Here is a 15,224-nt window from a genome sequence, read left to right as displayed (position 1 = left end):
GCCTGTAGCAGGGAATGGCTTCATTCAGTCTCTTTTTCCCCAGCTTGCTGATGACAGAGGTCTCCAGGGCCCCTGAGTGCTGAGTTGGAGTTTCCACCACTGCTCCAGCCAGCAGCATTGCAAGGTTAGGCCTGGAACTGGGAAGCCAAGTGGGAAGCTGCCATGGGCACCTGGCAATCGATGTGGTTTGCAGAGTGACACACTAATTTGGCATTTCCTCACCAGCCTGCGTGTCTCTAACCAGAGCTGAGCAGCTGATGCCAGCCAGATGGCTGTGCAGGGGCTGAGCAAGAGCTGTATCTGTGTGGGGTGGGCAGAAGGAGCGCAGGCCAGGGATGGTGATAAACAGCAAGTGCCAGGGCTGGGGGCGAGGGGGGGGAGAAGGAGGAGTGGAGTCTCTTCCAAGAAGCAGGGAGCTGTAGGCTGAGCAACAGGAGCACAATGCCTGAGGGGGGAAGAGTTGGACTTCTCCTGGCCCTGAGAACTAGCGCCTGTTCCCCCAAGCACAGTGTCCCCATTTTCTGTCTGCCCTCCCCTCCCACATGGCAAGCAGTCCCCAGCTTAAAGCACAGGGAGAGCCCATTGCCATACTGCTGAGGACAGCTGTGTGAGCACCAGTGATCGCACACATCTCCCCCAAGAGAACTGTGCCAAGGGACAGAGTCCTGGGATGAGCAGCATTTTTTGCTCCTTTAGCCTGTACCACGGGCTGCCTAGCTTCCACTCCTAGCTGCACTGCTGTGCTTCCACGGACTCCCCATGCACTCTGCCTTGGTGCAGTCCATCTCCCTGGAGTCAGAGCAGAGTTTGTGATGGTCATTTCTCGGCCTCACCACCCTCATGATGTCACAGAGGGCAGTTCCTGGTTAGAAGTCCTCTTGGGTGGAATCCTGTGCCCTACCTAGCTGGCTGGTGGGGTTCTGGAGTTGGCAATTAGGGTCTCATGGATAGTTAGTGGCTGCCACAGCCTTGGTGCATGTGAAGTGGCCTGAGGCCAGGGAGTCTGCGCAGGAGATTGCACTGGGAAGCACTGGAGAAGTGTCAAGTGCCAACAGACTTTTTCTGAAGGTCACTCCCAGCCACCGAGCAGCAGCCTCCTTCCTGTGGACACAGCAGCTGATTGCTGTGGTCACAGGAAGGAAATATCTCTTGTGACCTGCCAGGGCCCATAAGGAGGCAGAGTGGGGGAAGCAGGGCTGATCCCCTTGGGATCGTTGATGAGCTAAAGGGAGTGGGGCCTTGGCTAAGTGCCATACAAGGTCAGGAAGGTGGAGCTGCAGATTGTGTCTGTCTACCCCATTGCCGGCAGGGGCAACAGTAGAGCTCCTTTGCCCTTCGGGATGATGAGCTGTCTGTGCCTGGGGGCCTTGATGAGCGGAGCAGGCAGCTCTTAGGGAGTTACCCTCCTTGATTTGGGGAGCAAGTTTTAAGTAAAATTTGCAAACAAAATAAATGTTGGTGACTTTTTTAGTGACTCGACCCCTCTGTATGCATGTTGGGCTGGATTGTCTGAGTCACAGCATGGGGCACTGGGTCAGTGGAACACCATCTAGCTGCATCAGTGCCGGAGTCCAGCTAGCCCAGGCTCCTGTCTGACATGACCAGTCCAGGTGCTTCAGTCCATTCGTGCAGGAAGCCTGTGGTGGGCAGTGCAGGGCTAGCCAGTTGGGGGCAGAGCCTCTGCGAATCGTCTCCAAACAAGGTTCTTCCCAATGTAGTATACCCTGACAATCTATAGGGCGAGTATGTGGGAGCAAGGGAGTCTGTTTTTATCATGGATTCAAACAGCTGCCTGTGGGACAGTTCAATGAAGCAGCAGAGAGGAATGATGATCAGAGCCCAGGCAGCATGCTCTGTAATGCATGTGGCACAGAGAGCTGCCTAGAACTCCCTACGCAGCATCTGCTGTTTTGAGGTACAGTGCACTGCCTAGAACAGCTTATGCTCACAGGGAACATGCAGAGGACATGGACTGCTTCAGAGAGATGGAGCTAAGGTGCCTGGCTCATTTTGGAGCAGGCTCTCCATCCCTGTTCTGAAATGGCCTCCAGTGTTGAGAGATCAAAGGAATTCCATAATAAAACATCTTGAGCTCTGCTCCTTCCCGGGCGGTGCTGGGCTCATAAGAGAAGAACTGTGCTGAGGTCTGAAGAGGGGTTCTGGTCCACCACCCCATGCAGATGCTGGTTACAATCTAAGCTCTGTGGCAGCTGGGGGGACAGCTAATGACCAGTGAGGCAGCTGCTGAATACAAACCAATGTTTGAAACTGGGACTTGTCAGCACCCTCTTTGATACTCCTCATTCTGAGTGCCCTGGGGGCATAGCTTGGATGATGCATGGCTGTTACCGTGACCTGGTATGGCTTTTTGGGGCCATAGGGAGCCCGTGGTTTAACTCATCTGAAGACCCATGTGGTTTCAGAACTGGATGGGTCCTGAGATAGCTGTCACGAGTCCCATCTGACTTCTTTTGTTCTGCTGCTTTGGTTCACGCCTCCCTGCCATGCAATCCCCAACAATCTAGTGGCTTTGGCCCTTTGTCTCTCTCCCAGAGTTGCATGCCTGGAGCTACTGTTTAGCTGGGGCAGCTGGATCATCTGGAGTCTCCCTCCCTTAGGGCTTTCTCAGCTGTGACAGTTTTCTGCTGAGATACCCTAGTCTGAGTGAGTCAGTGCCTCACTGACTGTGATCAGTCCTGGCCAACAGCATTCTGCAGTCCAGCTATGGGCCAATGTTTTGCCCCAGAACCCAACTGTACACTAGTGTTTCATTCACCATGGGCCAGGTGACAACAGGAGAGGAGTCCATGTTCCTTTTTATTGAGAGCTATTTATAGAGGTGCAGCAACTACATAGCAGAAAAGAGGAGGGTCAAATGATGTTTAATATCCTTAGACAGAACCCACACAGTAGAAACACCTGCCTCCACCCTCTCATCTACACTGGTTTTTGCAATCTCCTATCTGCTGCTAAGTGAGTGCAATTCAGTTGAGGGTGAAACACTCTATCAGGGCATGCAAAGCACAGTTCTGCGGCCCTTTATTCAGACAAGGATAACACCCTTTATTACCGCTGCCCCAATAACAAAGTGATTTGTTAGCCAGCACCAGCCAAAAGTCATAATTTGGGCAAAGCAGCTCCATCATGCTGTGGACCTAGGCAGAATGGACATGTCTATGCAAACAAAGTCGCCTCCTGAAGTCCTCTCCCCCAGCTCATCACCAGATATCAGGGAAGAGCTCATTCAGACCCTGTGTACATTTTATTAAAAGTTTTATGCCTTTCTCATTTACTGCTTTGTTGTTTAATGAACCCCAAGACCATTACATGGTGTCAGAAGTGCTGAATGAGAGAAAGACTTGCAGGAGTTTTGAGGTTAACTCCTAGGTTTGAAACTGAAAGCAGAGGGAACAAGAACACGTGGAGCAGCCAACAGAGAATGATGGAGGCTTTTGTATGTATTTTATGAACACAATAGTAGCTTGACTAGCTTAAGACAGGAAGAGAGCCAAAATGGATGCAGTCTGCAAATGTCACACACAGTTGCAGAGAACCAGAAAAAATTCCAACATAGATTTGAATTGTATTTAGCAGCCCTAGGGGCAGAGGAGAAAATGACAAAGTTAAGATTATCTATCTTTTTGCATTTTGTGAGTGAGGAAGCATTGGAAATTTATAACAACTTTAAGGGCTTGTCTACATTTAAAATGCTACATTGGCACAGCTGCTCTACTGCAGCTTCAATCTAGACACCGCCTATACCAATGGGAGGTAGTGTCAGCATAGCTGATCCACCTTCCTAAGAAGCAGTAACTAGGTTGACAGAAGACTTCCGTTGACCCAGTGCTATCTACATGGAACTTACGTTGGTTAACTATGCTGCTCATAGTACTGGGCAACATAGTTATGCCAACCTCATTTTGTAGTGTAGACTAGGCCTAAGTTGGAAGAAGGTGAAAGCATGAAGTTTAATAAAATACTGACTAAATTTGAGGAACATTGAATGCCAAAAAAGAATGAGACCTTTAAGAGAGAATATTTTTACATGTGTGCAAAAAACTGTTCATACTATAGAGCAATATGTCACGGAATTAAGATGACTCACTAAACCTGTGATTTTGGTGAGCTGATAGTTTCTGGTCAGAGATGGAATCATTCGTGGCATTGAAGAGAATGTGTAAAGAGAGAGACTGCTCCATGAACAGGACAGGAAGCTGGATATCAGTCAACAGCATGCCCTTGTCAAGAAGGTTAACAGCTTATTGGGCTGCATTAGTAGGAGCATTGCCAGCAGATCGAGGGAAGTGATTATTCCCCTCTATTCAGCACTAATGAGGTCACGTCTGGAGTACTGTGTCCAGTTTTGGGTCCTCCACTACAGAAAGGATGTGGAAAAATTAGAGTCCAGCAGAGGGCAATGAAAATGATTAGTGGGCTGGGACACATGACTTATGAGGAGCAGCTGAGGGAATGGGGCTTATTTAGTCTAGAGAAGAGTGAGGGGGGATTTGATAACAACCTTCAACTACCTAAATGAGGGTTCCAAAGAGGATGGAGCTCGGCTGTTCTCAGTGGTGGCAGATGACAGAACAAGGAGCAATGGTCTCAAGTTGCAGTGTGGGAGGTCTAGGTTGGATATTAGGAAAAACTATTTCACTAGTAGGGTGAAAAGAATGAGGAGTTCTTGTGGCACTTTAGAGACTAACGAATTTATTTGGGCATAAGCTTTCCGCTAAAACCCACTTTATCAGATGCATCGAATGAAAAATACAGTAAGCAGTGTATATAACAACACATGAAAAAATGGGAGATGCCTGATCAAGTGGTGGGGGTCAGTGCTAATGAGGCCAATTAAATTAAGGTGGAAGTGGCCAATTATCAACAGTTGACAAGAAGGGGTGAATATTTTTAGCACTGCTGACCCCCCACTTGGTAAGGCAACTCCCATCTTTTCCTGTGCTGTATTATATATATATATATACACTGGTGTCATAAACAGATAGATAAGGGATAATGTTCTTTTACCTGGAAAGGAGTAACGTGAAACACATGACCAGAGGACCAATCAGGAAACAAGACTTTTTCAAATCTGGGTGGAGAGAAGTTTGTGTCTGAGTTCTTTGTTCTAGTGTTGTGCCTGTACTTTCTCTCGGCTATGAGAGGATTTCTGTCTCCTGCTTTTCTAATCTTCTGTTTCCAAGTTGTAAGTATAAAGATAGGTTTGTTTTTTTGTATTTACATGTGTGTAGTTGCTGGAGTGCTTTGAATTGTATTCTTTTTGAATAATGCTGTTTATTCAATATTCTTTTAAGCAATTGACCCTGTATTTGTCACCTTAATACAGAGAGACCATTTTTATGTATTTTTCTTTCTTTTTACATAAAGCTTTCTTTTTAAGACCTGTTGGAGTTTTTCTTTAGTGGGGAACTCCAGGGAATTGAGTCTGTAGCTCACCAGGGAATTGGTGGGAGGAAGGAGTCAGGGGGGAAAATCTATGTGTGTTAGATTTACTAGCCTGACTTTGCTATTCCCTCTGGGTGAAGGAGGGGGGTGGGCGGGGAGCTTGGCTCTCTCTTGCTTGTGTTTTCCAGGACTGGAAATAGAGAGGGTGGAATCCCTCTCTTTAGATTCACGGAGCTTGCTTCTTTGTATCTCTCCAGGAACCCAGGGAGGGAACACCTGGAAAGGAGAAGGGAAGGGAGATGGTTTATTCCCCTTTGTTGTGAGACTCAAGGAATTTGGGTCTTGGGGTCCCCAGGGAAGGTTTTTGGGGGGACCAGAGTGCCCCAAAACACTCTAATTTTTTGGGTGGTGGCAGCTTTACCATGTCCAAGCTGGTAACTAAGCTTGGAGGTTTTCGTGCTAACCCCCATATTTTGGACGCTAAGGTCCAAATCTGGGAATAGGTTATGACAACTGGTTACTGTATTTTTCATTTGATACATCTGATGAAGTAGGTTTTAGCCGAAAGTTTATGCCCAAATAAATTTGTTAGTCTCTAACGTGCTACAAGGACTCCTTGTTTTTGCTAATACAGAGTAACATGGCTACCACTCTGAAATTAGCAGTGTGGTGAAGTACTGGAATGGGTTACCTAGGGAGGTGGTGGAACCTCCATCCTTACAGGGTTTTAAGGCTGAGCTTGACAAAGCTTTGGCTGGGATGATTTAGTTGAGGTTGGTCCTGCTTTGAGCAGGGGGTTGGACTAGATGACATCCTGAGGTCTCTTCTACCCCTAATCTTCTATGATGAAGGAGATGTAACTTTAGATAAAGCTCTCCAGATATGCAGGGCAGCAGAAACTGTGAAAGCTGAATTCACCAGAAGGGGCTCTCCATGTACTAAGTACAAAATAATAAAGCCAGAAAAGGTCAAATCAAAGAATGGAACCACCTGCTATGAAAAATCACTACTAGGGGAGAGGCTGGGTTATATGTCTGGTGTGGATCACAGCATGACCCCCACCAAACAGTGTTTTTCTTTGGGCAACTCATACCTGTGGGGGAAATAAACATTTTGCAAACCACTGAAGATCCCAAATGCAGAAAAGAGAAGTGCATTCAGCTGAAGACACCCAGGTTGAGGAGTTAGATGTGCGGGAGTAAGAAAACCTGATGAGGGGGTCTGGTTACTGCCCATGAAAGTTTTGCTACGTTTCAGTTTTCACCAAAAAGATTAGTAGCAATTGGATGTCTAATTTACTGAATGCCAGTGAAAATGAAGTAGGATCTCAGGCTAAAATAGGGAAAGAACAAATTAAAATTACTTGGAAAAGTTTGCTGTCTAGGGCCTGAGGAAACACATCCTAGAATATTCAAGCAGCTGACAGAAGAGATATCTGAGCCATTAGCAATTAGCTTCGAAAAGTCATGTCAGACAGAAGAGATTCCAGAGGAGTGAAAAGGAGCAAATATAGTGCACATCTATAAAAAGGGAAATAAGGATGACCCAGGGAATTACAGACCAGTCAGTTTAACTTCAGTACCTTGAAAGATAATGGAGCAAATAATTAAACAATTTGCAAACACCTAGAAGCTAATAAGGTGATAATTTGTTGTTCCCCTTGGCAGTATGAAGCCACTTTAGTGCAGCATGGTCAGTTTGTAGTTGGAACCGCCGTCCCCAAACATATGGGCGTAGCTTTTCCAGGGCGTACACAATGGCATAGCATTCCTTTTCACTGACTGACCAGTGACTTTCCCTCTCAGACAGTTTCTTGCTGAGAAACACGACAGGATGGAAGTTGTGATCTCTTGCTTCCTGCATGAGCACTGCTCCTATACCACGCTCAGATGCATCTGTGGTTACTAGGAATGGCTTGTCAAAGTCCGGGGCCCTGAGCACAGGGTCAGACATGAGCGTTGCCTTAAGTTGGGTAAAGGCCTTTTGACACTCATCAGTCCACTTAACTGCATTTGGCTGGGTCTTTTTGGTCAGGTCGGTCAGTGGGGCAGCGATTTGGCTGTAGTGGGGTACAAATCGCCTGTAGTATCCGGCCAAGCCTAAGAAGGATTGGACCTGTTTCTTTGACCTTGGGACAGGCCACTTTTGGATAGCATCCACTTTGGCCTGTAGGGGGTTTATGGTTCCTCGACCCACCTGGTGCCCCAGGTAAGTCACTCTGTTTTGGCCTATTTGACACTTTTTGGCCTTAACAGTTAGTCCAGCCTGCCTGATGCGCTCAAAGACCTTTTCCAGGTGTAGTAGGTGTTCGGGCCAGGAGTCTGAAAAAATGGCTACATCATCGAGGTAGGCAACTGCAAATTCTCCCATTCCAGCTAGTAGACCATCTACCAGCCTCTGGAAGGTGGCGGGTGCATTTCGAAGGCCGAAAGGAAGGACATTGAATTCATACACCCCCGCATGGGTGACGAATGCTGACCTCTCCTTGGCAGGTTCATCTAGCGGTACTTGCCAGTACCCCTTGGTTAAGTCTATTGTAGAGATGAACTGGGCACGTCCCAACTTTTCCAATAGCTCATCGGTGCGTGGCATTGGATAGTTGTCCGGACGAGTTACCGCATTTAGCTTACGGTAGTCCACGCAAAAGCGTATTTCCCCATCTGGTTTGGGTACCAGAACCACTGGAGATGCCCATGCACTGGTAGATGGGCGGATTATACCCATCTGTAGCATGTTTTGGATCTCCCGTTCTATAGCAGCTTGGGCATGAGGAGACACCCGGTAGGGTGGGGTTCTGATTGGGTGAGCATTACCTGTATCAATGGAGTGGTATGCCCGTTCAGTCCGTCCTGGGGTGGCTGAGAACAATGGGGCGAAGCTAGTGCACAGCTCCTTGATTTCTTGCCGCTGCAGACGTTCCAGGGTGGTTGAGAGGTTCACCTCTTCCACGCCACCGTCTTTTTTTCCGTCGTAGTAGACACCGTCAGGCCACTCAGCATCATCTCCCTGGACTGTAAACTGACAAACCTGTAAGTCTCTGGAATAGAAAGGCTTGAGAGAATTAACATGGTACACTATAGGCTTTAGTGAGGAATTGGGAAATGCTATGAGGTAGTTTACAGCTCCCAGGCGCTCTTGGACCGTGAATGGCCCTTCCCATGATGCTTCCATCTTATGGGCCTGTTGCGCCTTCAAGACCATAACCTGGTCTCCTACCTTGAAGGAACGTTCTTTGGCATGTCTGTCATACCAGGCCTTTTGCTCTTTTTGAGCATCCTTTAGGTTCTCTCTAGCAAGGGCTAAAGAGTGTCGGAGGGTGCTTTGTAGGTTGCTTACAAAGTCCAGAATGTTAGTTCCTGGAGAAGGCGTAAACCCCTCCCATTGCTGCTTCACCAACTGTAATGGTCCCTTAACCTCGTGACCATACACAAGTTCAAATGGTGAAAACCCTAAACTGGGATGTGGTACAGCCCTGTAGGCAAACAGCAACTGCTGCAACACTAGGTTCCAATTATTGGAGAATTCGTTGATGAATTTTCGTATCATGGCCCCCAAAGTTCCATTGAACCTTTCCACCAGGCCATTGGTTTGATGGTGGTACGGGGTGGCAACCAAGTGATTCACTTCATGAGTTTCCCACAGTTTTTCCATGGTCCCTGCCAGGAAATTAGACCCTGAATCTGTAAGGATGTCAGAGGGCCAACCTACCCTGGCAAAGATGTCTGTTAGGGCCAGGCACACAGTGTTAGCCCTGGTGTTGCCTAGAGCTACTGCTTCCGGCCATCGGGTAGCAAAGTCCACTAAAGTCAGTACGTACTGCTTTCCTCTGGGCGTCTTTTTTGGGAAAGGGCCCAGAATATTCACAGCTACTCGCTGAAATGGGACCTTAATTATGGGGAGTGGCTGGAGAGGGGCCTTGACCTGGTCTTGAGGCTTTCCCACTCTTTGGCATACCTCACAAGACCGGACATACTTGGCAACATCCTTGCCCATCCCCTCCCAGTGGAAGGACTTCCCCAACCGGTCTTTGGTTCTGTTCACCCCAGCATGGCCACTGGGATGATCATGGGCTAAGCTTAAGAGCTTCTCCCGGTACTTAGTTGGAACCACCAACTGTTTTTGCAGCTGCCATTCTTCCCGGTGTTCACCCGAAAGAATTTCCTTGTATAAAAGTCCTTGGTCTATAACAAACCGGGATCGATTAGAAGAGCTGAGAGGCGGTGGGGTGCTCCGTGCCGCCGCCCACGCTTTTTGAAGGCTGTCATCTGCTTCCTGCTCAGTCTGGAACTGTTCCCTTGAGGCTGGGGTCACCAGTTCTTCCTCAGACTGTGGACTTGGGCTTGGTTCCTCTGGAAGCGATGTAGGTGATGGGGTTGTTTCCGTTGCTGGTGAACCGCTCTCCGCTGGTGCACCTGAGGGTATTTCAGGCTCTGGCTGAGCCTTTTGGGTATGGCTGTCTTTTGCTTCTGCCAGTTCTGGCTCGCTGGCGCCCTCTGGCGTTGAGTTTGAAGATGTGGTTGCACTTGCTGGTGCGGGTTGCTGTTCCAGTTCCGGGCCTGGGACTGGAGGTGTTGTGGCTGTTTTAGTGGTAGGCATGGAATCCGGGTCCACTACCTCTGTCTGGGTCTCTGGTAACACAGACGGGGCCTCTGTGGACGGCTCAGGAACAGGAATGGGTCTGGAAGCTTGCCTGGTTTGGCTACGTGTAACCATTCCCACTCTCTTGGCCCGCCTCACCTGGTGGGCCAAGTCTTCCCCCAGTAGCATGGGGATAGGATAATTGTCATAGACTTCAAAAGTCCACATTCCTGACCAGCCTTTGTACTGGACAGGCAGTTGAGCTGTAGGCAAGTCTACAGCTTGTGACATGAAGGGGTAAATTGTAACTTTGGCCTTTGGGTTAATGAATTTGGGGTCAACGAAGGATTGGTGGATAGCTGACACTTGTGCCCCCGTGTCTCTCCACGCAGTAACCTTCTTTCCGCCCACTCTCAAATTTTCCCTTCGCTCCAAGGGTATTTGAGAGGCATCCGGGCCTGGGGATCTTTGGGGTGATGGTGGTGTAATGAACTGCACTCGCATGGTGTTCTTTGGACAGTTGGCCTTGATATGTCCCAGTTCATTACACTTAAAGCATCTTCCATCTGATGGGTCACTGGGCCGAGGTGAGTTACTGGAGACTGGTGAGGTTGAAGGGTAGGGTATCTGTGGCTTTACTTGGGGGGTATGTGGGGTCTTTGGCTGTCCTCGGTTGTAGGGTTTATGGTCTGTGTGCTCCCTGGGGTAATCGTTCCCCTTGACAGTAGCTTTCTTGCTTTCTGCCAGTTCCATCCATTTGGCTCCAATCTTCCCCGCCTCAGCGATATCTTTGGGATTTCCATCTTGTATGTACCGTGTGATGTCTTCAGGAACACCATCCAAGAACTGCTCCATTTGTATGAGGAGGTGCAGTTCTTCCAAGGTTTGAATGTTGTTTCCTGTTATCCAGGCCTCATAGTTTTTTGCAATGTAGTAGGCGTGTTTGGGAAATGACACCTCTGGTTTCCATTTTTGGGTTCTGAAGCGCCGACGGGCATGATCTGGGGTTATCCCCATTCTGTATCTGGCCTTGGTTTGAAAAAGTTTATAGTCATTCATTTGCTGCTTAGGCATTTCAGCTGCCACCTTTGCTAAAGGTCCACTGAGCTGTGACCTCAATTCTACCATGTACTGGTCTTCGGGAATGCTGTACCCAAGACAGGCTCTTTCAAAATTTTCCAAGAAGGCCTCGGTGTCATCACCTGCCTTGTAGGTGGGAAATTTCCTGTGCTGTGGAGCAATAATTGGCGCCGGGTTGTTAGGGTTGGCTGGCACATGCAGCCCAGCTTCTGCCAACTCCAGTTCATGTTTTCTCTGTTTTTCCTTCTCTTCATTCTCTTTTTGGTGTTTTTCCATTTCTTTTTGGTGTTTTTCCATTTCTCGGCGGTGGGCCAACTCTTTTTCTGCTTGTTTCCTTCGGTAGGCCACCTCTTCTTCTTCTAGTTTTCTTTTGTGTGCTGCCTCTTGGGCTGCCTGTTCTCTTTGGAAGGCTGCCAGTTTCATGCTTTCTTCCTTTTCTTTTATCTCCATCTCTTTTTGTTTTATTTCCAGTTCCTGTTTGTGTTTTTCCATCTCTCGCCTGTGTTCAGCTTCTTTGATTTGTTCTTCGGCCTCAATTTTTGCCTTAGAAGTCATGGTTCCTGTTTTCTTGTGTTGGGGTGCCCTCCGGTGTTTATCTTCTGAACTGCAGGTTCTCTGTTGCCTCCTGAAGTCTGCCTAGCAACAGTGCCTTTAGCTAATTTTCAATGTTAAGTAAACCTGAAAAACCACTTTATTTGCATTCATATAGTGCTGGTAATGACTCTCAATGGGAGTGCTATTGTGTGACAAAAGACCCTCAACAGTCTCTTAATGGCTTCTCGCTTAACATGCAAGCCACAAACTGCCAGAGAGAGCAGAAAAAAAAAATTCTCTCTGGTTCCCTTTTAAAACCAACTGTTTCTCTCTGCTAAAAAGCCCTTAGCAGAGAAAAGAAAAATATAATATTCCTACTGGCTTCTGGATTCTGTCTATATCCCACCGCTGCCACCATATCATAACCTTAGTCCCAGATTTGGACCTTAGCGTCCAAAATATGGGGGTTAGCATGAAAACCTCCAAGCTTAGTTACCAGCTTGGACCTGGTACTTGCTGCCACCACCCAAAAAATTAGAGTGTTTTGGGGCACTCTGGTCCCCCTGAAAAACCTTCCCTGGGGACCCCAAGACCCAAATCCCTTGAGTCTCACAACAAAGGGAAATAATCCTTTTTCCCTTCCCCCCTCCAGGTGCTCCTGGAGAGATACACAGACACAAGCTCTGTGAAACTACACAGAGTGACTCCCCCTCTTTGTTTCCAGTCCTGGAAACAAAAAGTACTTTCCTATTCCCCCAGAGGGAATGCAAAATCAGGCTAGCAAATCCAACACACAGATCTCCCCGATTTCTTCCTCCCACCAATTCCCTGGTGAGTACAGACTCAATTTCCCTGAAATTTCCCAGTAAAGAAAACTTCAACAGGTCTTAAAAGAAAGCTTTATATAAAAAAGAAAGAAAAATACATACCAATGGTCTCTCTGTATTAAGATGATACAATACAGGGTCAATTGCTTAAAAGAATATTGAATAAACAGCCTTATTCAAAAAGAATACAAATCAAAGCACTCCAGCACTTATATTCATGCAAATACCAAAGAAAAGAAACCATATAACTTACTATCTGATCTCTTTGTCCTTACACTTAGAAACAGAAGACTAGAAAGTAGAAACTACTTCTCCAAAGCTCAGAGAAAGCAGGCAGACAGACAAAAGACTCAGACACTAAATTCCCTCCACCCAAAGTTGAAAAAATCCGGTTTCCTGATTGGTCCTCTGGTCAGGTGCTTCAGGTGAAAGAGACATTAACCCTTAGCTATCTGTTTATGACAGCTGTCTAGGGCCTGAGGAAACACATCCTAGAATATTCAAGCAGCTGACAGAAGAGATATCTGAGCCATTAGCAATTAGCTTCGAAAAGTCATGTCAGACAGAAGAGATTCCAGAGGAGTGAAAAGGAGCAAATATAGTGCACATCTATAAAAAGGGAAATAAGGATGACCCAGGGAATTACAGACCAGTCAGTTTAACTTCAGTACCTTGAAAGATAATGGAGCAAATAATTAAACAATTTGCAAACACCTAGAAGCTAATAAGGTGATAAGTAACACTCTATGGATTTATCAAGAACAAATCATGTGAAACCAACTTAATAGCTTTCTTTGACAAGGTAACAAGTTTTGTGGAGGGGGCGGAGAAGCCATGTGGATGTGGCTTTTGATACTGTCTCCCATGACCTCCTCATAAACAAAGTAGGCGAATACAACCTAGATGGAGCTACTATAAGGTGGGTGCATAGCTGGTTAGAAAACTATTCCCAGAGACTAGTTATCAGTAAGGCTACATTTTAGTCATGGGTATTTTTAGTAAAAGTCATGGACAGGTCACAGGCCCGTGAATTTTTGTTTACTCCCTATGACCTGTCCATGACTTTTTACTAAAAATACCTCTAATTAAAACGGGGTGGAGGGGCCTCAGGGGGCACTGCAAGTGCTGGGGGGGCATGGCCTGAGGGGGGGCACGGATGCTCGGGGGGTGAGGTGCAGCCTGGGGAAGTGTGGTGAGGGGGTGCTGCCTAGGGAGCTGTGGCGCATGCTGGGGAGGGGGCACAGTTTGGGAAAGTTACACGGGTGCTGGGGGTGGAGCGCAAGGAGCAAGTTGTGGCCTGGGGGAGCGTGGGTGCTGGGGTGGAAGTTGCAGCCGGGGGGGGTAAGGGTGCTGGGGAGGGTTAGGGGGGCTGAGGCAGGCTCCCTACCCAGCTACTGGGAAGCAGCAGCCCCAGCTCCCTAGTTCCATGTGCTGCCTCTGATCCTCAAGCCCCAGTTCTTTAGCTCCCATTGACTGGGAACTGTGGCCAATGGGAGCTGCGGGGATGGTGCCTGGCTGCCAGCAGAGGCAACATGTGGAGCTAGGGGAGCTGAGGGAGGGAAGCTGAGGTCCCCCCTCTCCAGGTAAGCAGTGGCCCCAAGCCCTGCCCCCCCCACACCCAAACTCCTGCTACTGGGTGACAGGAGGACCCCAAGAGACGGAGGGGGGCTGAGGAGTGGAGAGACCTGAGACTGCCCCAGCAGCAGCCAGTGTGAGTGACCTGAGGGCTGCCTGAGCTGCTCAGATGGCTCCTGGGCCAGCTGAACAGGGCTGCTGAAGAAGTCATGGAAGTCACAGAAATCCGTGACCCCGTGACAAACATGGAGCCTTAGTTATCAGTGATTCACAGTCAAGCTGGAGGGGCATATCAAGTGGGGTCCCACAGGGATCAGTTCTAGGTCCAGTTCTGTTCAACATCTTCATCGATTACTTAGATAATGGCATAGAGAGTACACTTGTAAAGTTTGTGGATGATACCAAACTGGAAGGAGTTGCAAGTGTAAGCAAAATCAGGATGAGCTACCCTACCCTGACATCTGGTGGTGAATTATGGTGAGTGTGGAAAAGAATTTAGGGGGCTGATCTTGTTTGTATAGGCACACCCACCACGCCTAGCATGATCCCACGGCAGCCCAAAATGGTCACTTTCACAGCTGTGGGATCCCCAATTTCTCAGTTATTGGAATAGGAGGAATAAAGTGTTGTTACCCTGATTATGTGAGTGAAGGACTATGAGACTGTTTTATGACAGTCTCACCATCAACTAAGTATCACTAGCTAGACAAGGGACATGAGTTCCAAAACCCAGTGAATTGAGAGAAATTGGGGATAGGTATGTGTATTTGATGGTGTGGGCCCCTTTTGAGGGCCTGGCACACCAATTACACCTTCTCTCTCCAGTGTTGAATAGCAGAGCTAAATTTGATTCTACTGGAAGTCTAGCTAGAGGCTGCTGAGCTGAATTCACTTTAGGCCAATGGTGCATCAGCACTGGGGCTCACCTACTACAAGCTGGAATCAAAGAGCTGAAACTACTAAAAGAGCTAAAATTACTGAGTACTGTGTTAACTAGTGGGGGAGCCAGAAGATATATTGCTAAGCAGTGAGCAGTCAGTTTGCAAGATGGTTGGAGTGGAGCGGAGCAGTTTGTGGGGACAGCTGGTGGAGCGGAGCAGCTGGTGGAGTGGAGCAGCTTGTGGGACAGTTGGAGCAACCCACGGAACAGTTAGTGGAGCAGAGCGGAGTGGAGCAGCTTGTGGGACGGCTGGAGCGGCTCACGGGATGGCTGGAGGAGCGGAGCGG

The sequence above is a fragment of the Gopherus flavomarginatus genome, chromosome 6 (assembly GCF_025201925.1).
Source record: "Gopherus flavomarginatus isolate rGopFla2 chromosome 6, rGopFla2.mat.asm, whole genome shotgun sequence".
NCBI classification, from domain to species: domain Eukaryota; kingdom Metazoa; phylum Chordata; order Testudines; family Testudinidae; genus Gopherus; species Gopherus flavomarginatus.
This window is presented reverse-complemented; position numbering follows the sequence as displayed.